The sequence below is a fragment of the Taudactylus pleione genome, unplaced genomic scaffold (genome assembly GCF_031769625.1).
Source record: "Taudactylus pleione unplaced genomic scaffold, aTauple2 ptg000117l, whole genome shotgun sequence".
In the NCBI taxonomy this organism is placed as follows: domain Eukaryota; kingdom Metazoa; phylum Chordata; class Amphibia; order Anura; family Myobatrachidae; genus Taudactylus; species Taudactylus pleione.
Window position 1 is genome coordinate 19731363 of NW_028284519.1, and position 21605 is coordinate 19752967.

The following is a 21605-nucleotide window of genomic DNA, read 5'->3' on the forward strand; positions in this document are numbered from 1 at the left end:
CATCGATAGTGTACACCTCCTGTTCTGGATCTATACTCATATCTACTATCCACGATTTAGTCTCCATTCCTACTGTTGCTCTCACCATTGTAGCCTTTTGCTCCTCCATGTAAATTGCTACTACCTCGAGCTGTAAGTCCAGGTGGCCGCCTAAGTACCGGTGAACGTATCCTAGTTCTAAGGGAACAACAGGCGGTTGTTATTGGCAGAAGATCTCACTAGCCTGTTTCTAGACTTTTCACGTGGAGTAGGTATTGGATATCATAACAGTTCAATTTGCCATGCCACCAACTGAAGCAAGAGGTAGTAACAAGGTGGTTCAGAGAAGGGTGCTGCTTCCAGGGCTAAGGTTCAGTCTGCAATATACGGACTGTACACTGAGGTGTTCAGTAAGCTGTTTTAATTATCCAGACTCTCAGTTTCTGAGTTCCTCACTGGGTTCCAGTTCCATTGTTTGCATCAGAGTAGTACAAGAGTTGCAGTTTCCTCAGGCTGTACTCTGACTATATTAAACTCCAATTCCTGGCCTGAGTTCTGAGTTCCAATCTACCAGTACTATATTGTTCTGAGTTCTGGAGGTCATCTTTGTCCTTGGAGTGTATCCCTGGTCATGCTGGCCTTCACAGGTCACTAGACGAGGGTTCGCCCAGTGGATTGTTCACTCCGGTTCCAGTCCAGTATCCATGCATATCACAAGTCTGTGGTTTCTACACAGTCACTAGTGTGCCTACACTCCTGTATACTCTTGAGCCAAAGTATCATTAAGCCTCCATGGTTCCTATGCACAGCTGTCATACCTAATATCCCATCCCATATCCCGAGCCGGATCTACTGAATATCAAAACTGTGACCTTGGCTTTGCTTTACTTAAGCTGCCTACCCTGCAGCATGTACTCGGAAATAGTTTTCAGCACCGCCGGGAACCTTGTGTTACAAGTCGCGGTCACGACTTGACACTTTCTGACAGTATGCCCAGACTGGATGGGGTTACTCCAGTTCTTCCTGTTGCTAGGAGATCGGCACGCCTCAGGAAGTGATGTGTTTTCCACAAGTGCAAACCTGATTGGGACTTCAGCCTATTTATACTCACTGATCTATTGCACCTGTGCCGACTATAGAGTGTCTGTTCCTGTTCTCCGGTTCACTGAACTCCCACACTGCTTCCTAACCACTCCAAGTAGCTTCCGTGCTACCACCAATCTCCAAACGGCTTCCTACCGTATCCAGCAGCTCCCATGCTGCCAACGTTCATCCTACGGCAAGTGCCCCAACATCGGCACCATCGCTGCTAACATCGGCACATTTGCCGCACATCAGCTCTCAAAGCCATCATCGAACCATAGACTGTTTATCCACGGCAATTGCCCCAACATCGGCACCATCGCTGCCAACATGAGCACACTTGCCACACCATCGGCTCTCAGCCATCATCAAACCATAGACTGTTTATCCATGGCAATTGCCCCAACATCGGCATCATTGCTGCACCATCGGCATAATTGCCACACCATCGGCATCACTGCCGCACCATCAGCACCATTGCTGCACCATCGGCACAGCTGCCACACCATCGACTCCCAAGCTATTGCCCAGAAAAACAAACTGTACTCTCACAACATCTTTACCATCGATATCCTTAAAATCATCAACTGTGTCAGTACTAACAGTACATGCTTTACCTGTTGAATTCCTCTTTATCTCCATGTGAGCCGCTACTACCTCGAGCATAAGTCCAGACGGCCGCCTAAGTACCGGTGAACGTATCCCAGTTTTAAGGGAACAACGGGCGGTTGTTATTGGCAGAAGATCTCGAAAACCGGGTTCTAGGGATCTTACATGGAGCAGGCAGTGGGATTCGTAACACCTTGTTAGTGATTGGTGTAGAAGGCTACTTCCTCAAAATGTGGAAAAGATGATGTTCAGTAAAATGAACTATAAATTCCATGAGGAAGACCTTTACCGGTAATTACATCAAACTAAAGAGAGACTTCTGTAATGGTGGATTCCATCAGGGACGAATTAATATTGTGTGAAGATGATGTAAACACTGATGAGGGTGAGGATAATGATGGTGACTGTTAGCTGCCTTAATCCCATTATTAACAACACTATTAGCTGCCCATTGGTAGCTTGTTTTGTGGGGGCCCAAACAAACTAATCACTTCAGCCATAAAGGTTGCAGTCCCTGTCACTGAAGTGATTTTTTGTTAAACTGTGCATATTGTATTGAATATATAACGTAAGAGTGGGTGGAAGGACAATTTCATCTTGCACCTCTATTCTTTGCATTTTGCACTGTTTGGGGCATTGATGACTGTCTTTTTGCAAATAATTAAATTAACTTACAAATAAAGCCTTCCTCCCTTTCCCTGCCTTCCACTACATACATACTCCACCTCCCTCGAGCCTCTGATCTAGTTCTTGATTAATTAAAACATTCATGGTTTCTATGGGGTCATATAGTTTATTAAACTGCAATCCTGTCTGCCACTGCAGTGCCACTCTTTTTCCTAGATGTGCCATGTTCGAAGTTGAACTGCCACAGCAGCTGGAATCTTGGACATGCGGTTGCTGAATGCCAAAAATGCCCAGAAATTGTTTTGGCCACAGACAGCATCTCCTGCATGCCATTTTTTTAAAACATTCTGAACCACCAAGTTTATTTTGTGGGCAAAACATGGGACATGTTCGCCTAGTTGTAATGTTCACCTACCTCATAAATTTGCTTTGGAATAAAAAAATTTAATTTACAAATTATTCAATCCTTACTTCCTTTACCTGCCTTCAACTACATACATACCTCCTGATTAATGAAAACATTATTGGTTTCTATGTGGTCATATAGTTGTTTTAAACTCCCTGTCTGTCTGCCACTGCAGTGCCATTCTGTTTCCTAGATGTGCCATGTTTGAAGTTGAACTGCCATGTGTTGTGCCGCCTGCTGCTGTTACATAGCTTAAGCAGCCAGCTACTGTAGCTCAGTCTAACCTTTTGGCCTAATCTGGATGAAAACAATATTGTGAGCTGTGAGGTGGTTAAAATTGACTGGAAATTACTGGAAAATAGGAATAAAAAAAAGGCCCCAATTATGTGATTTTAGCTACTTTTGCAAAAAAATACAGATCCAAAACCAAAACATGTGAGGGTGGCTTTGGCAAAACTAAAACCCAATGACGAATCAGAACCAAAACCAAAACATGGGGTTGGCGCACATCTCTAATTATGATATCCTTCCTACATTCATACCTATTGTTGATTACCGGGTTGCGGTTTATGACTATACACTTACCTCAGCCCATGTGTCTTTTATTAATTTTATTACTTTTTCGTCTGGGCTAACTTTTAGCAATTTGCCACTGGTTATATTTAAGATAAATCAGAGTGGTATATTAATCAACGGTTTTTGCTTTTGGAAAATATTCAGAATTTTCTGTTTTAGGGTGAATCCTGCATATTATTATGGCCCCTAGTATGTATGGAGGGATTCTTCCATTTTCATTTGGAAAAGCAGCCCCCATAGAATTCTTCCTGGAGCTTGGGTCCAATAGGTAAAGCCATTGTAGCCTGTGGGTCACATAACCGCAGATTGTTATGGACAGGGACCTAAAGGATCTCTCTCCATTAACTGGTGCTTTGCACATACGCAGTGCAAAGACTACGCGTGCACAGTAGCTCTCCCGGGTCTGAACCCAGAAGGAAAGTGACAGCGTAAGACGATTTGAAGGCTGCGATTCTATGGCTAGCCTTGTGGACAACACTCTATTACTTATCTGCTGTGTATACTTATTTAATATTTCGTCTACTGTACACACCCTTTACTAGCTTTATATTTTGAATGTCATATTTGTATTGTAATTTCTACTTTATCCTAGTAAAGAAAAAATTTGATAAAAAAAAAAATTATACCAATAAATAATTTATTTTTTTTTATACTTTTTTTTATAGAAAGTGGAACTGACAGCCCAAGTCTTAGCTACCAGTGAACTGGCAAAACAGATTCACACATACACATACTGTATGTATCCAGACTAACTAGCATAGATATATGCCCAGCCATACCACTGCTTGTCAGTATGGCTGGGGAGCTGAGTGTCATTGAGCTGCCCTGGCAACATTTTGTTAGTAAATATAATATAACTGAATTTCAATTGCTGTGATAAACATGCAGAAAATCTTTGTTATTGCCATCTAATAATAAATAGACTGATATCTGTTTGGAGTGTGTGGGGAGAAAGTCAAACATTGCTTCACCGTACGGCTGCAGGGTTTCCTCTGAGTGCACCAGTTTCCTCCTACAGTCTAAAAACCTACTGATAGGCTAATTGGCTTCAGTGTATGTGTTTTTGTGGTAGTGAAGCTCAACCGGGGCAGAGGCTGATGTGAATTATTGATTAATTACTAATTAATATATATGGTTGAAAAACAATGTAGAAAAATAATAATAATAATAATACAAATAGGAGATTCACTAGGGATCCTTGCAAAGGAGTGATGTAGGGATGGCCATCGACCGTCAATGTTTAACCACAACTGATGGTTAACCACTGATGGTTGATGGTTTTGTCATCAATGGTGGAGATCTAATGGTTCTCTGCCATCGATGGCACAGAGCCATGCAATTTTTTTTTTCCTATGTGCCGGGACACTGTGCCTAGCTCTGTCCCCCAACATCACCTGCAAAGTCAATCCCCACTTCCTGATTAGCCGGCTGCCCAGCAACAATAAAAGTAGAGATGAATATCAGTGGATGAAACCATTGATAGTTCCAAATCAATGGTTTCATACCATCGAGGTCAACCATCAATGGTACCATCGATGGTTAATCCACCGATGGCCATCCCTAAAGTGATGGGCTTCACTGTGGGGAAACCACAGGTCAACAGCTGAATAAAAGAGGTCATGGTTAGAAATGTAAATGGTAAATGAGACCAAAGTCAGGGTCACAGGCACACAAACATAGTCAAAACAAGCCGGCTTGGTACACAGAAAGAATAACATTGTATATACAGCATATATAAACAACTTACGAACATAACCTGTTGATAAGCTACTGGAACTCAGGCAGAGTGCGATTAAATACTGAAGTGTGTATATGAATGCAGACTCCTGATAAAGGCTTTTCTGCCCAGTAGGGGGGGTTACCATGCACATGTGTCTCAGGAGAGCTGCCTGCAGATAATGGTGCGCAGGGAGTGCAGCAGAAAGGCGCTCTCCACGTGAATCAGTGCGGCCAGAGAATTATGATTGTTACAGGAGGACACTTGTTATATTTCCTATATTATTCTAAAAATATCCCTGCAAAGACTAGAGCCACTCATTCTGGAGAATGGTGTTGACAGAGAGTTGACTATATAGATACAAATTATTATTTATGCTTTGCAAAACACAAAAAGACATGCTACAAAGCCTAATTATAACAAAGACTACGCAGCATAATACTTTTGTTAATTATTATGAGGTCTTATTTACAGTTACCTTCTCTTGGTATCTCTGTTTCTGAATATTCCCTCCAACTTAACTCCAATGTCTAACTACGCCTTTATTTATACTCCAACTCCTCAGTACACCTAGCATTTCCCATGGTAATATATTCCAATACATAATTATAGTTCTACGCCCAGGTGAATTCAAGGTATCAAAAAAAAAGTAAATTGTTTTTCTACGGACATTTTTTGCTTTGTTCTGTAGGTGGAATGCAACCAGGTCACTAATCCCAAAGGAGAATTCATTTAAATTCTAAGGAGCACTTGGCAGGTGACACAATCTTTTAAGGCCATCAAATGAACACCCTTAGGAAGGATTATTATCTAAAACAGGTTGATGGTGAAAGAGCAAGTTTTATCCTGACCAGAGACTGTTGTTCCATCTGTATGGAGTCTCAGGTATATTTACTAAAGGGCGGGTTTATAGAAGTGCAGATGTTGCCCTTAGCAACCAATCAGATTCTACTTATCATTTATCTAGCACCTTCCAGAAGATAAAAGCTAGAATCTGATTGGTTACCATTTGCAACACCTTCACTTCTATAAACCCGCACTTTAGTAAATATACCTCTCAGTCATTCTTCCCATCCTGGATATAAGGAGGAGGTTTGATTCTCTGTGATATTTGTATACCTGGAAGGACGGACATTAACTAACCCTTGGAAATTTTTTTGATGCATTGTAATTTTTATGGATTCATTTTTATAATACATTATTTTTTAACTGGATGAATTCGATCAATGCAAGTTTTTATGCTTTGGGGACAACATCATATAGAGGAGAGCTGCTGTTTACTGTGAAAACATTAGGAGCTCACCAGCAAACACTCGCCGTAACGATCTGGTTCTAAGCGTGATCAGTGTTCAAAGTTACCTTTTATTGCACGTTTTTACCTGATTTCAGGTGAGTGTTATTCTTAAAGAAAAGAGGGAATGAGGATTGATGATGTATGATAGAGAGGACTGATATCTATCAAAGAACATCCCTAATAAGTGAGTGAAAGAAACCTATGTGCACATATCTCATTGGGTAATTGTGGATGTAAAAAGGGAAATCCCTTTGTTGTGTTCCTGATGATTCAGGGTTTTCTTTGTCATTTTTTCTATATTTTGAGAGAATTACAAGAGTACAACTGTACGGCTGCCTCAGGATATAGAGGAACCTATTATTCTACCATAGATGGTGCTTTTGGACCACTCAATTATTGTTTTATATTGGTAAAGGACTGGTGCTCCTGAGTGTATTGGACTAAGCTGTGGCCTGGGGGTGCAGGTGTCGATACTGGATTTAAACCTCTATACGATCCTGCCTATACCTTCTCAACCTCTATACGATCCTGCCTATACCTTCTAAATCCTGCCTATACCTTCTAGAATTATCGCTATTTAGCGTAATGAGTCATACAGTAAATAAATGCCTTCAGACTTTGAATGTGTTTCCAACGCACAAAAGGTTATTATTCAACATAAAAACAGTAGGTTACACGCTGTGATCTAAAGACAATTTAGCGCAAATAAATCATACAGACCCAAGGTACAGTTGTTACATACGCACGCGCTCTGGGACCAGATACCGGCATCAGCAAGAAACCTCCGTCAACAGCATCAGCAAGAAGACTCCAGATTGGGGTCAGAGAGCACATATATATACCCTTACAGGGATAGGCAATACAATAGGCAAGTTTGGCATAATTCCATTGGTTCTCCATCATTGTGCTTCTGTTACAGGACATTTAACAGGTCAATTCAAATGGACACAGGTCAGCCTCCAACAGCCTTTTGTCTCCTTTTTCCCGCTGCATGCAAATCTAAGCTGCTAATATTACATAGTACATTTTAGTGTTTTAACTCTCTACAGTCCATAAGTTGTGGGCGCATTTTGCGATCTTCTCACCAATGACACCGGGAAGCTGTTGAGACAGAGTAGATCAGTACAACACCAAACACGTTCTGCTTATCATGTATTAAACCTTAGATATCAAATAATCTTTATTTCACAACATTAGTAATAAATGAATGAACCTTAGATATTACACTTTGGAGCTATGGAACCTTTTATGTAAGTGTGCAGTGTTCACCATGGTACGTGTTTTGCAGGGTTGATCCCTTTGTATGTTTTAGTGACTGTCTGGATTTATGTAGTGAGGACTTTTAATTTGGGGCAGATGCGTACGCATGAAGCTAATAAACAGCGTTTGTACACGGGGTATTATGCAGTCACTAATGTGCGTATGGTGTTAACAGTGCAACTGTGCATATTTAATGTGTGTATGGGGTATGGTGAGATATGTGATCGCATGATGCTAATAATAGCATCGCCGTATGTACTTGAGTGTGAGTTTCGCTAAAATGGCGCTGGGTGGCCATTCGCAAAATGGCGTCGTGCAGATCTCATTTTTAAGATGGAGTCTTGTCGCCATTCGCAAGATGGCGTTGTTCCAATATAATTTGTAACTGGTCCTGTCTCAGTCAATTATCCGGCTTCGACACAGGTTATACTGATTTTCTGGTATTCCAATTGCACTTTCAAGTTCATCAAACAATATAATGCTTTGTATTTTCCTAGAATGTTTCTCACTATTTGCTTATAGTTGGGATCATTAAAATCCTCACCAAAATATTTACAACTTCATTAAAAGCATTCCAAGCCTGCCTCAGCAGTTTCCATTTGTTTCAAACTCATTGCCTGTTCGAAGTTTTTGAATGTTTGGTCCAACCAAAATACCTTGTTTCAATTTGGTACTGTGTTTGACAGTCCCAAAAATGTTTTACACTGATATTTAACAAACTGCTTAATAAGTCCTATGGGTATATTTACTAAAGTGTGGGATTTTACAAGAGGAGATGTTGCCCATAGCAACCAATCAGATTCTACTTAACATTTATCTAGCACTTGGTTGCTATAGGTGTGCTACCCCCAAATTTGTGCCCAAATAGGGGTCCCCCAATATTTTTTTTATGTACTGTAACACGACCGGATTAGGGGTCTCTCTCCTGGGGTAGATGGACTCCCTCTTCACACACACAGCAGCCAGAAAAATAGTACACCAGTCTGGGGTCTCGTACTAGCTGGTCGGTACCAGTCTTTATTGTGCAATGTAACAAGAAAACAAAACATAAAAGTTAACGCTAGCCCATCTGGGCGCTAACTAGACAAGTGATTCCCTCTTTAAAGAAATAGTGGGGTCTACTGCCTCCACCATCAACACAATCATATGCACAAAACTTACAGGTAGTTTTCACCAAGTGTCTCTGAGCCAGCCAGTCTGCTTGCTCTCCCAGGTATGAGACACTAGCTTACAATCACGCACAGCTTATATCAGCCAGTTCCAGGTGCAGACCCTAATGAGCCTGCTCAAAGGCCAAAACCTGGAGTGGCCTGTGGATGGAGCCCACCCTCTTCTCACATCCACACCCCCAAGACCCAAACTGGCTTTTCAAAAAGCCGGCACTCAAATCTGCTTCACTGCAGACTTTTCTCCTGGTTTTTTTTAGAACACATAGGTCAAAAACCTAGGACAAATGTATCTACCACTGACCACTTTACCAGTGTTCCTATTACATATCCCCCCCTTTGTTTCGACCTGTGGGGCGGAACAATTGAAGCCCCCAAGCAATGAACGCGTGACAACGCGTCTGCATTGGCCAGCTGGCTTCCTGGCCTGTGTTCTACTGAAAATTTAAAGGTTTGTAGCACCAAGAACCACCTTGTTATTCTTGCATTAATGTCCTTGTTTTCTGACATCCATTTCAGATGGGCATGGTCAGTAATCAGTTTGAACTTTTTTCCCACCAAATAGTACCTTAGAGTTTCTAATGCCCATTTTATGGCCAAAGCTTCCTTCTCCACTGTGGCATAGTTTCTCTCATGTATATTCAATTTCCTGCTTAGGTAAAAAATAGGTTTTTCCTCACCCTCTTTGCTTTGGGACAGGACCACTCCGATGAATACACCAGACGCGTCGGTTTGTACCACAAACTATTTGTCAAAATCAGGGGTCACCAGAACAGGTTGGGTACATAAGGCTATTTTTAATTCTTGGAAAGCTTTCTCCGCTTCAGGACTCCATTCCACCATGATTTTTTTTTTGCCCTTGGTAAGGTCAGTAAGTGGTTAAATATCTTGCTGTCCCCAGCCTTTCAATTAGCTCATCCACCCTTGGCATCGGGTAGGCATCGAATTTTGAAACACTGTTCAGCTTTCGGAAGTCATTACAAAAACGCACACTACCATCGGGCTTTGGAATCAACACAATGGGACTGGACCACTCACTATGTGATTCTTCAATTACCCCCAATTCTAACATATTTTTGATTTCCTTTGACACAGACTCTCTTTGGGCTTCGGGCAACCTATAGGGCTTTAGGTTAACTTTAACCCCTGGGACAGTGACTATGCCATGTTTGATGACCGTGGTTTTTCCTGGCAGGTCAGAAAACAGTACCCTATTTCTGATCAAAAATTCCTTAACCTCCTGCTGTTGACTAGCTGACAGGGTTTTTGCCACTGTCACTTCGGGTACCACGGGGACCTGGGTTTACTGGAGGGGCTTGGATGGCTGACAGTGCTGCTCTATCCTTCCAGAGTTTTATCAGGTTCACATGATATATCTGTTCTGGTTTTCTTTTCCCCGGCTGGTAAACTTTATAGTTGACCTGTCCCACATTTTGTAAGATCTCATAGGGCCCTTGCCACTTAGCCAACAGTTTACTTTCTACCGCGGGAACCAACACCAACACTCTATCCCCAGGAGCAAAGTTTCTTAACCGTGCATTGCGGTTATATACCCTCTGCTGTGCTAGTTGGGCTTGTTCCAAGTGCTCCTTAACTATCGGCACTACAGCCGCAATTCTCTCTTGCATCTGGGAAACATATTCAATCACTGTTTTATAAGGACTGGACTGCCCTTCCCATGTCTCCTTGGCAACGTCTAGTAACCCTCTTGGATGTCTCCCATATAACAAGTCAAAAGGTGAAAACCCGGTGGAGGATTGGGGAACCTCTCTTATGGCCAGCAGCAGATAATGCAACAAATAATCCCAATCTTTACCATCTTTGTCGACTACTTTCCTTAACATATGTTTTAAGGTCTTGTTAAACCTCTCGACCAAACCATCGGTTTGAGGGTGATAAACCAAGGTACTTAACTGGTTAATCTTAAACAGGCGGCACAACTCCTTCATAACTTTTGACATGAATGGGGTACCCTGGTCAGTTAGTATCTCTTTAGGTATTCCCAACCTGCTAAAAACATGGACCAGCTCTCTAGAAATGGACTTGGTTGACGTATTGCGTAGCGTTATCACTTCCGGGTATCTGGTAGCGTAGTCCAGAATTACCAGAATATATTGATGTCCCCGTGCAGACTTCAACAAGGGTCCCACCAAGTCCATGGCTATTCTTTCAAACGGTACCTCTATAATTGGTAGTGGGACTAGAGGACTTTTGAAATGTGGTCTGGGGGCATGATACTGGCATTCAGGGCAGGAGGCGCAAAAGTCAGATATGTCTTTATGGACACCGGGCCAAAAAAACCTCTGCACGATTTTCTCAGTGGTTTTCTCTACCCCTAGGTGGCCTGCTGTTAGATCACCATGGGCCAGATCTAACACCGTTCTCCTGTAAGCTTTGGTTCCACAATCTCCTCCCCTTTCTTAGTCATCTGATACAACAGATCCTGACATATTATCATGTGAGGATACGTCAAGGGACTATCGGGATCTACGGGTTTACCATTGGCCACCTTGACATTATCCCTGGCTTTCACCAGAGTAGGGTCATTTGACTGCTCTACGGCAAAGACCTCTCTTCTGACCTCTAAATCTGGCAGATGATCAACGGGCTCTTCAACACTTGGTGAGCCACCATCACACTCCGCATTCTCTAGTTCGCCAATCATGCTAGAATATGGGAACATCTCTGACTCTGCCACTACATCAGTCACCCTTTCAGACGAGGCAGGGTGATTTACCACTGTGCAAAACCGGCTTTCCCACAACCTCCAGAAGTGAGCAAAGTCTCTTCCCAATATCACATCATACATTAAGCCCGGTACCAAACCCACAGAGACTACCGTGGAACCACATGGCGTCTTGATGTTCACTTCGGCAGAAATATAATACCGAGTATCCCCATGTATGCATGTCACACCAACAGTTTTTCCCTTATGCTTCAAAGGGTTCACCAGCTCAGTTCTCAAAAGTGTAACCAGGCTACCAGAGTCTAACAGAGCCTCTACTCGGTTGCCTTCCACAGTGAGTACCTGCCGGTCAGCAGTACAGGCTGGCTGTGCAAAGAAAGACCCCGTGCGGTTGACAGAAGCAGTATCACATCGCATGGGCTCAGAGGTAAGTGAACAATTAGCTGCTATATGGCCGAAGCCACCACATCGGAAACATTGAGTCACATTAATGTCTAGTCTTTTGCGGGGTAGGAACCTTCCTGGCATGGCAGGCATGTCTCCAGGTTCCACACCCTCAGTCTTAAGTACATTCCATTGCCCAGCACCCTTCTCCCCTGGAACAGTCTTACCAGTGTCGATGGGAGCTCGTCGGTGCATCATCGGGGCTAGGTGGGGCAGACTCAACAGCTCCTGAGCCGCCAAGTACCTCTCCACCAGTTTGACTAACTGGTCTGTGGACTTAGGGTCTGCATGGCTCACCCACTTGCGCAGGGATGCCGGTAGCAATCACAGATACCGGTCCATCATGACTCTTTCCACGATCTGTGGTCCTGTCAGCATCTCGGGCTGTAGCCATTTTGTGGTTAGATGGACGAGGTCATGCATCTGTGAACGTGGAGGCTTTTCCATTTGGAACTCCCAGCGATGGACTCATTGGGCCCGAACAAATGAGGTGACTCCAAAGCGAGTTACGATCTCCCGTTTTAGCTTTGCATAGTCCTTGGCATCAGTCAGGCACAAATCATAGTAAGCCTTTTGTGGTTCTCCAGACAGGAAGGGTGCCAGAAGACTTGCCTACTGTTCCTTGGGCCAACTCTCCCTTTCTGTGTTTCTCTCAAAGGCCATAAGATACGCCTCCACGTCATCACTCGGGGTCTCTTCTGCAAAAAATGACTGGCACGTATGGAGCGAGTGTGGCCTGGCTGTTCTCTGCTAAGACCTGGCAGGTTTCCTCGATGGTAACTTATTGTTGCCTCTGTGCTGCCTCCAAAGCCAATAATTGCACCTGTGTGGATTCCTGCAGGGCTCTGGTAGCTTCTTGCTGAGCAGACGTAGCCTGAAGCAAGGCCTTTGCAACATCCTCCATGTTGTCCTTAGGGGTAGGCTGGAAGCAGAACCTGGCCTCTCGGAGCATCTGCTAATGCCACCTTCATGGATTCCACAATTTTGTGCCTGTCCCTTTAAATTTTAAAGGACAAATTTTTCCTTGCTGCAACTTCAGTGTGTGCATGCCCGCATTCTCGACCAATTGTGATAAGGTCGGGGTAGGGGGTCCCTCTCCTGGGGTAGATGGACACCTCCTTACACACAATATAAACCAAGAGACAAAAGAAGACTCTTTTTTGGGGGCACTACTTAAGTATGATCCTCCACGCTGCACTACAGGAAGGTGCCTGGCCGCTTCCAACCATCCGTCTCGTTGGTGGTCAGGTGTCATCAAGCCTTGGCGAAACGTACATCACCTGACCTCTAACGGAACGGATGGTCGGAAGCGGCCAGGCACCTTCCTGTAACGCAGCGTGGAGGGTCATTCCCGCTGCCTTTGCCGTGTTCCACGATCCGACACCTGACCACCAATAAGGACGGATGGTTGGAAGCGGCCAGGCACCTTCCTGTAGCGCAGCGTGGAGGATCATTCCCGCTGCCTTTGCCGTGTTCCCCGATCTGACTACACAGCAGAAGTAGAGGACCGATAGTGGCAAGGTACTTTTCTAGTGTGCAGTATAGAGGGATATTACCGCTGCCGATTCCGCGTCCCCTGATGCCTGTGACTTATGCATATGCCTGAATACACCTTACTTATAACGGAGTAGCCTGGGTTATAGCGTGAGGTGGGATCCCTCACTGACGCTGTTGTGGCCTCCGGAATCTATATACTCCATGCACACAGACATTGACGATTGGAATGCAATAGTGGATGCAGTGTCAAACAGAGAACCAATATAAGATAAGTTGCAAACTGTATCTCATTTTTGATTTACGAGTAGCCTCTCTTTTCTTACTATACAATCCAATTTGGTTTATTGTTTGAACTTATTATACTGCTCAAATTCAACATATGGAATACATTGATACAATGTTGTTGCAAATCTGAATAATACTGACACAGCGAAAGATGCAAGATACATTTTTAAAGAGTTTGTGTTTAAATGAGAAGAAGAAATCTTTTCTTGGCATTACAGTATTTCTGTTCACTAGAAATTTTGTTTTCGCCTCTTTCTTCTTCTTTTATCTTTATATAGGGGCATATTAATAACAAGTCTTGTATCAATTTTGCTTATATGGGTGACAAGGGTGAGACATTAAGTGTACAGACAATTGGATATATAAGTCATCCTGTCTCTATACCGCTGCGTCCATAGAAATTTAAAGTTTTGTTACCAACAAGAGTCAGTGCGAATGTGTATGTTCAGGCAAGTAAGTTTATGACTAGATATCCTTTATACTATATTATTATAGACGAATTGGATTATGGACTAGAATACTTGAATATATTATTTTGTATATCAAATATTTGCATGGTTTGATCACTAACTATTTATACATCAAGGTTATCGGACCTTGTATAGGATATATCTATCCTGGATAAAATTTGTCTTATTGAATTAGGTATATATATGTATGTTTTGTACCGTTTATGTGTGTGTGTCTAGTTCTCCATTTTTTAAGTGTTATCTATTAAAAGTTAATTTTTAATTAGATCATGTATCTTACTTAAGTAGTGCCCCCCAAAAAAGAGTCTTCTTTTGTCTCTTGGTTTATTTTGAGTTTTTCCCTGACTCTGGGGAGCACCACCAACAAACATTGACATAGGCCCTCATTCAGAGCCGTACGCTCTGAGCAGAGCGCACGCTCTGCATGAGGGCCGGGCTCCATTTTCATGGAGCGTCCTCCTGGACGCTCGTATAGCTGTGGGTCACCACCCACAGGCTATACGAGCGTGCATTTTGATGGCCGCGATGGTTGTGACCATCGCGACCATCGAAATTGCGAGCCGGAGCCTGCGGTTGAGGTTTTCAACCGCAAGCTCCGGAGTGATTTTGGCTCTATCAGAGCCAAAATCACTCCCACTGACATCACTAGTGATGTCAGTGGGCCGGCTTCTGACGGGAGGCATTCCCGTGGGAACGCCCCCGTCAGGGAGGCACGCCCCCGGCATGCCCACCAAAGGGGGCGTGCTGTCAATCAACATTGACAGCACGCCCCCTTTGATCGGACACAACGAGCGAAGGAAAGTCCTTCGCTCGTCGTGTCTGGCGCATGCGCACGACGGAGCTCCCTCCGTCGTGCGCATGCTCAGTGCAGACCATCGACCCACTTGCGAGCGGACAGCCGCTCGCGAGTGGGTCTGAATCAGGCCCATAGTCCACTGTGTGGCAATCAATATTTGAAGTTGGTAACTGTCAAAATGTTAACAGGCTGATATTGTTAAATCTGGTTATTTCGGATCCGATATTATTGCACTAGTCCTGGGCGATTCCCATTTCTTTGTTTTCATATTTGATGATACCTCCTTACACACAGCAGCCAGGAAATAGCACTCCAGTCGTGAATTTTCGTACAAACTGGTCGGTGGCAGTTTTTATTGTGCAATATCAATAATCAAAGAAACAAAACATAAAATAAACCCTAGCCCGGCTGGGCACTAACTAGACAGTAAGTTCCCTCACTAACAGAACACTAAATAAATATCCGTCCACAGTACCTTCTGGTTTGTAGCCAACAGTGTCTCAGAGCAAGCTAACCTGCGGGTCTGCTCTCCCAGGTATGAGACACTCAGCTCTAACTAAACCCAGCATAAATCAGCCATTTCCAGATCCAAGCCCTAATGAGCCTGCTACCAGGCTGAAAGGCCCAACACCTGGAGTGGCCTGTGGATGGAGCCCTCCCTCTCCTCACATCCACACCCCCAGGACCCATTCCGGCTTTTCACAGAAGCCGACATTTGTAGTCTGCTTTATCCAACAGACTCCTCCTGGGGTTTTTTAAAAGACAAATAGCAGGAATCTGGGACAGATATAGAAGCCATTCCACACTTCTCCAGTGCTTCTATCACAATATATATGTACTGTATATCACAACATATAATGTATTTCCAATGTGCTTGTATGTATTTTAAATGTATATTTTAAAATGTAAAGTGAACTTAATTTCTCTGGAAGACCGAGAGATTCAGAATCTTCAGTGGGCTGCTGGATCCTCCAGTCCTTCAAGCAAAATAACTGCTCTCCTATGCAGCCTTATGCCTGAAAGTGGGATGAGATGGTGCATAGGAAGCTGGCCAAGGCAGCCAGCTAATTATTTTCAGGGAGCTCCAAAAAGCTTCCCCTCCATGGCCAGGAAACCCTGCCCGGGGACCTTGCTTGCCCAACTCTGGAGCTCAGATTCAGGCAAAGGTAGCAGGCTTGGGTCCTAATTCAGAGGCGCACACTATTTGCGTGCGCTCGCTCTGAATCAGGGTGTCCCTTTTTTTTTAAATTCCAGCCTCCAGGCCGCACGCACAGCAGTGGGTGACCACCCACAGCTTGTGCGAGTGGCCTGGCGATGGTTCTGATCATCGCGACCATCAGCATTGCGAGGTGACCCTTGTGGTAGGGTCTCAGCACTCGCAATGCCAAGTGGACTTCCTGCTCTAATAGAGCAGGAAGTCCACTATTGACATCACGAGTGATGTCAGTAGGGCCGCCAACAAACGGCTGGCGTTCCTAAGGTAACGCTTCTGTTTGTACAGCCACCCCCCCGCCTACAAAATGGGGCGAGCTGTTGATCTACATCGACAGCCGCCCCATATTGTTGTGAGCCCTGGAGCGAGTGATTTCTCACTCGCTATGGGGCTTGCACATGCACATTGCGCACACTGTGCATGCGCATTGGTCCACCATCGACCCGCTTGCAAGCACAATGCACTCGCGAGCGGGTCTGAATCAGGCCATTGGTCCCTTAGCAGATTTCTGGAAGTACATTTGGAAGGAAAACTTCCCCCAACCCTAGACGAGCCGACTCCTGGGTGGCGACTAAAACACCAGGTGGGATCAAGCACAGGGGAGTGACCACTCCCCACTATCCATAGGGGACAATGTTAAATGTGCATGTGGACAGCACATGCACTTAAATTGATTGGTTGAAAACCACAGGGCGGACTTACCCCCTGTGGTAATGTGTAATAGAGTGGCATAAAAGAAGGTCTGCGTGCCTAGTTTAATGTGTATCTTGTTAGACATCAAGAAGGAAAGAGGTGTTGTAACATCTTTGTATTCTGACCACCTTAAAGCTGAGGGGAAGAATCTTTTTTGAGACTATTGAGCAATAAACATTTGTTCCTTTACAATGACTGCATCTGAGTCCTGCGAGAACAGAATTGCACCTAACGCTATTCTGTTCTCTGGCTGTTCTGGATTGAGCCCAGAATCTCCAAGCTCAGGCCCTCTGCCAGTTACTGTGCAGAGCCTGGTCCATTGCTAGGGATCAGTGGGTATCAGCCAACACCAATCAGGAGGTGTGGCCACATTGACGCGTATACGCAACAGAAGTGGTTCCAGGTGCCAGCGCTTGGAGCCTGGTTTTACATAAGAAGTGGTTCCAAATGCCGATGGTAGGAGTTTGGTGGCGGCAGCTACATACCCACCCACTGTGCAGTGGGTGGAGTCAGTGACAGGCGGATCAAGCCTAATCAGTGATCAAATAGCGAGTGAGGTCATCGGTCACAGCACCCAAAAATATGATTGAATTCCCTCCTGAGAGTTCCAGTATGTTTCCTGTAAAGCAAAGATTTTATAGTAAGCTCTCTATAATAAGAGAGAGAGGTGCTATGAATACTGGGGGAGATGCATTATAGCGGCACACATTGTGCTGCAATAACTCATCCTGATTCACCTCTTGCCCAAGGCAAAGCAGGAAGCAGTACTGAAGAGATGTAAGAGCATCTCATCTGCCAGGGTGGGGAGTGAAATCCCCCCTTCGGCGATCCCTGCCAGAGCCAATAGGGCATGTATCTTACCTACCAGCCAGCTCCACTGGGCATGCACAAGATCTTGCAATCATCACAAGATCTCCTGTGCACAGCTTGGAGCCCAGCAGCCACCGCAGCCAGAGACAGTAGTGCAACATGGGGTATAGTGATGTTGGAGTGATCCAGGCACCATACAGTTAAAGCTTTCAGCTCCCCAGGATGCCTCTGGTCCTCCTCCACATATACCCCACCCCTGGCCAAAGGCATTCAGTTTTGTAAACAAGCTCAAGGCAGGAGAAGGAAAGAGGAGAAGGAAGAACAATCGTACACCAGAAAGACTCTCATACAAGATGAGGGAATCCATGATCGAAAGATAAATTACCCAATGCAGCCAGGTGTGTCAGGGTGGGTGCCCTGTGGACCCTATGGACCTTGAAGAAAAACAGTTATCAATGGTAAGTCTACGATAACTCTTATTTCCTTCTTCAGGTTCCACAGTAATACCATGAGGATGTCCTAAAGCAGCTCCCCTAAGGTTGGGGATGCTCCTGAGCAGAAAGGAGAACTCATCAACCAAAAGAAGCATCCTGAGATGCAAAAGTATCAAAGGCATAGAACCTGAGAAGAGCGTGAACAGAAGACCATGTGGCTGCCTTGCACAATTGCTCAGCAGAGGCACCACAACTAAACGCCCATGATGGCCCTACAGACCGAGTAGAATGTGCTGTCACCGTGTTTCGAACAGGGAGAACAGCCTGTGTGTATACCTGAGAGATAGTCATATGTAACCATCTAGCCAGAGTCTATTTGTTAGCTGGCAATCATCATTCGTGAAAACCATATGACACAAAAATAGCATCTGATTTTCTAAAAGAGTTTGTATGCTCCACATAGATACGGAGAGCACAAACTACATCCAGGGAGGCTTCACCTACAGAAAGATCTGAAGCCTGGAAAGCTGGAACCACAATTTCTTCATTCATATTAAAACAGGACACTATCTTAGGAAGGTAACCCTCCCTTATACGAAGAACAGCTATATCCTGGTGGAAAAAAAAAAATGGGGACCGACAATAGAGCGCTACCAAATCAGAGACTCTGCATGCAGAAGAAATAGCAAGAAGAAAAAGTTAAACTCTACAGAGCCCAGAGGTTCAAATGGGGGAGCTTGTAGCTCCTTGAGAACCAAAGACAAATCGAACGGTGCTACCGGTGGGACAAAGGGAGGCTGAACTTAGAGAACCCCCATAAAAAAAATTCTAACATCTGGTAAAGAAGCAATCTTTCTCTGGAACCAGACTGACAGTGCAGAAACCTGCACTCTCAAAGTGGCCAGGCGGAGACCAAGGTCTAATCCAGCCTGGAGAAAAGCCAGTACCCGGGAAACCCTAAAAACCTTAGGGTCATATATTCTGTGGGAACCATTGACCAAAAGAATGCCAAACTTTGTAATAGATGCTGGCAGAGGAAGGCTTTTGTGGCCTAAGCATCGTTTGAATCACAGAGCTGGAGAAACTTTTGGCTCTTAAGATGGAAGATTCAAGAGCCACGCCATCAAAGACAGGCGAGGTAAGTCCGGATGCAGACAGGAACCCTGCGCTAATAGATCTGGCCATAAAGGAAGTGGATACGGACTGCCTATGGATAGATTCCGTATGTCAGTGAACCAATGTCGTCTAGGGCAAGCAGGAGCCACTAGTATTACTGTTCTGCCTTCCTGCTTGAATTTTCTGAGGACCCTTGGGAGGAGGGAAATTGGAGGAAAGATATACTCCAGTTTGAAGTCCCATCTTACTGCCAGTGCATCCACGAAGGCTGCTGAGAGATCTCTGGTCTTGGACCCATATCTGGGGACCTTATGGTTGTGACATAATACCATGAGGTCTATGGGCCTGATTCAGAGCCGCTCGCTGCTGGCGAGCTCTCTCTCTGAATCAGGGCATTTCTTTTTTCTTCAGGCTGCTCGCTAAGCTGTGGGTGTCCACCCACAGCTTTTGCGAGTGGCCTGGAGCCTGTCGCAATTATCACGACCATCGGGCTTGTGAGGAGACCCTGTGGTAGGGTCTCAGCTCTAGCAAGCCCGAGTGGACTCCCTGCTCTAATAGAGCAGGAAGTCCACTACTGACATCACTAGTGATGTCAGTAGGGCCGCCCACAAAAGCCAGGCATTCCTACGGGAACACCTGCATTTGTGCAGCCACCCCCCACCTACAAAACGGGGCGAGCAGTCAATCAACATCGACAGCCGCCATGTCTTGTAGCGAGACCCGTAGCAACAGAGCAGCCATCGCTGGATGGGTCTCAAGCATGCACACACCGGAGGCGGCACATGCGCAGTGGGGGACCATCGACCCGCTTGCGAGCGCTGTGCGCTTGCGAGCGGGTCTGAATCAGGCTCTATGACTGTTAGGCCCCATTTATTCACCAGAAGTTGAAAACCCCCCGGGTGGAGAGACCACTCTCCGGCGTGTATGTCCTGACGACTTAGGAGTCCGCATCCTAATTGAGGACTCCCGGGATGAATATTGCCGAGATCACTGGAAGATGATGTTCTGCCCAAATCAGAAAGTTTGTCACTTCTCTCATATGTGCCTCCCTGAGGATTAATATAAGTTACTGTGGTCACGTTGTCGGACTGGATCTGGACCGGCCTGCCCTGGAGCAGGTCCTGTGCCACAATGAGTGCTTTGTATACTGCTCAAAGCTGAAGAATGTTTATAAGCAAATGACTATACTGATTTTTCCATTTTCCCTGAAAGGTGTGATGACCTGTCACTGCCCCCATCCTCGAAGACTGGCATCCGTAATGAGAAGCACCCAATGTGGAATCCAGAATGGGTGACCTTAGTCCAGATGATCCTTTTGTAGCCACAACGAGAGAGAGAGAGACAAACCTCTGGAGTGAGAAGGATCCTCTGGGACCTTATTAGATGATACTATCCATTCCACCTGGAGAGAATCAATTTTTGCAGAGGCCTGGAATGGATTGGCTGGCACATTATCACTTTCTTATCACTTTTCACTCTCTCTCCTAACACTGCTTAGTAAATAGACCCCTAAGTGTGTCACATGAGCATCCACAGTAGGAGGGATTTCCCACTTAGTACATTCAGAAGCTGGGAAAGGCTACGATACTAATCTTTTAGTAACATAAAACCGTTTATTCGGGTTACCCATGCCTCTTCCATAAGTTCAGTGAGTTGCTCGGATTTAGGAAACTCAGTTTTTACCACCTTCTGGTGTTTAAACACTGGAGCCTTCTTACTAGGAGCTGGTTCATCATCCTGTACATCTAGGATTGACTTGACCGCCCTCACCAAAGAAGGAACATCCACTGCATGTGCTAGTACACACCATCGGCCGATCTGTGTATGCGTTTGCAATTGCGATCCATGCTGAATAAGGTCCTACAGTATGTACAGAAAAATTACCCGTCATGACAATGAACTGTTCATTCAACTTGGCCAACCTTGCCAACAAAAACAGAAAGATTCAAATAAGGTATTATTGTGAAAGCTATCATAACTCTAGAATTCAATTGATATAACCCTGCTGTTCTGTTCGGGTCTATTTGACCCGAAATCAAATTTGTGTCGGTGTCAGTTCGTTATTTATGTAATTGTGATTTCCATATTTTATTACTTTTTTTTTTGACAAATAGTTGTTATAATAAAAAAAAAATGTTGTTTTATTTTTTTTCTCAAGTTATGAGTAGTTAGTACTAATGTACTGTTCGGGTCAATATGACCTGATTTGAATATTATACTAGTGAGTGACCGTAAATGTTTTGAAAAACACATTACTTCAACAATCAAAATTTTGAAAAATATGTATACAATATAATTTCATTGGTTTACATTTGGATTATGTCATCTTTTCATTTTTTTTGTATCAAGTGCAATAACCCTGCTGTACTGTTCGGGTCTATTTGACCCGAAACAAAATCAGTTTCGGTGTCAGTTCGCTCGTAATTTTTGTTTGTTTTGGTTTG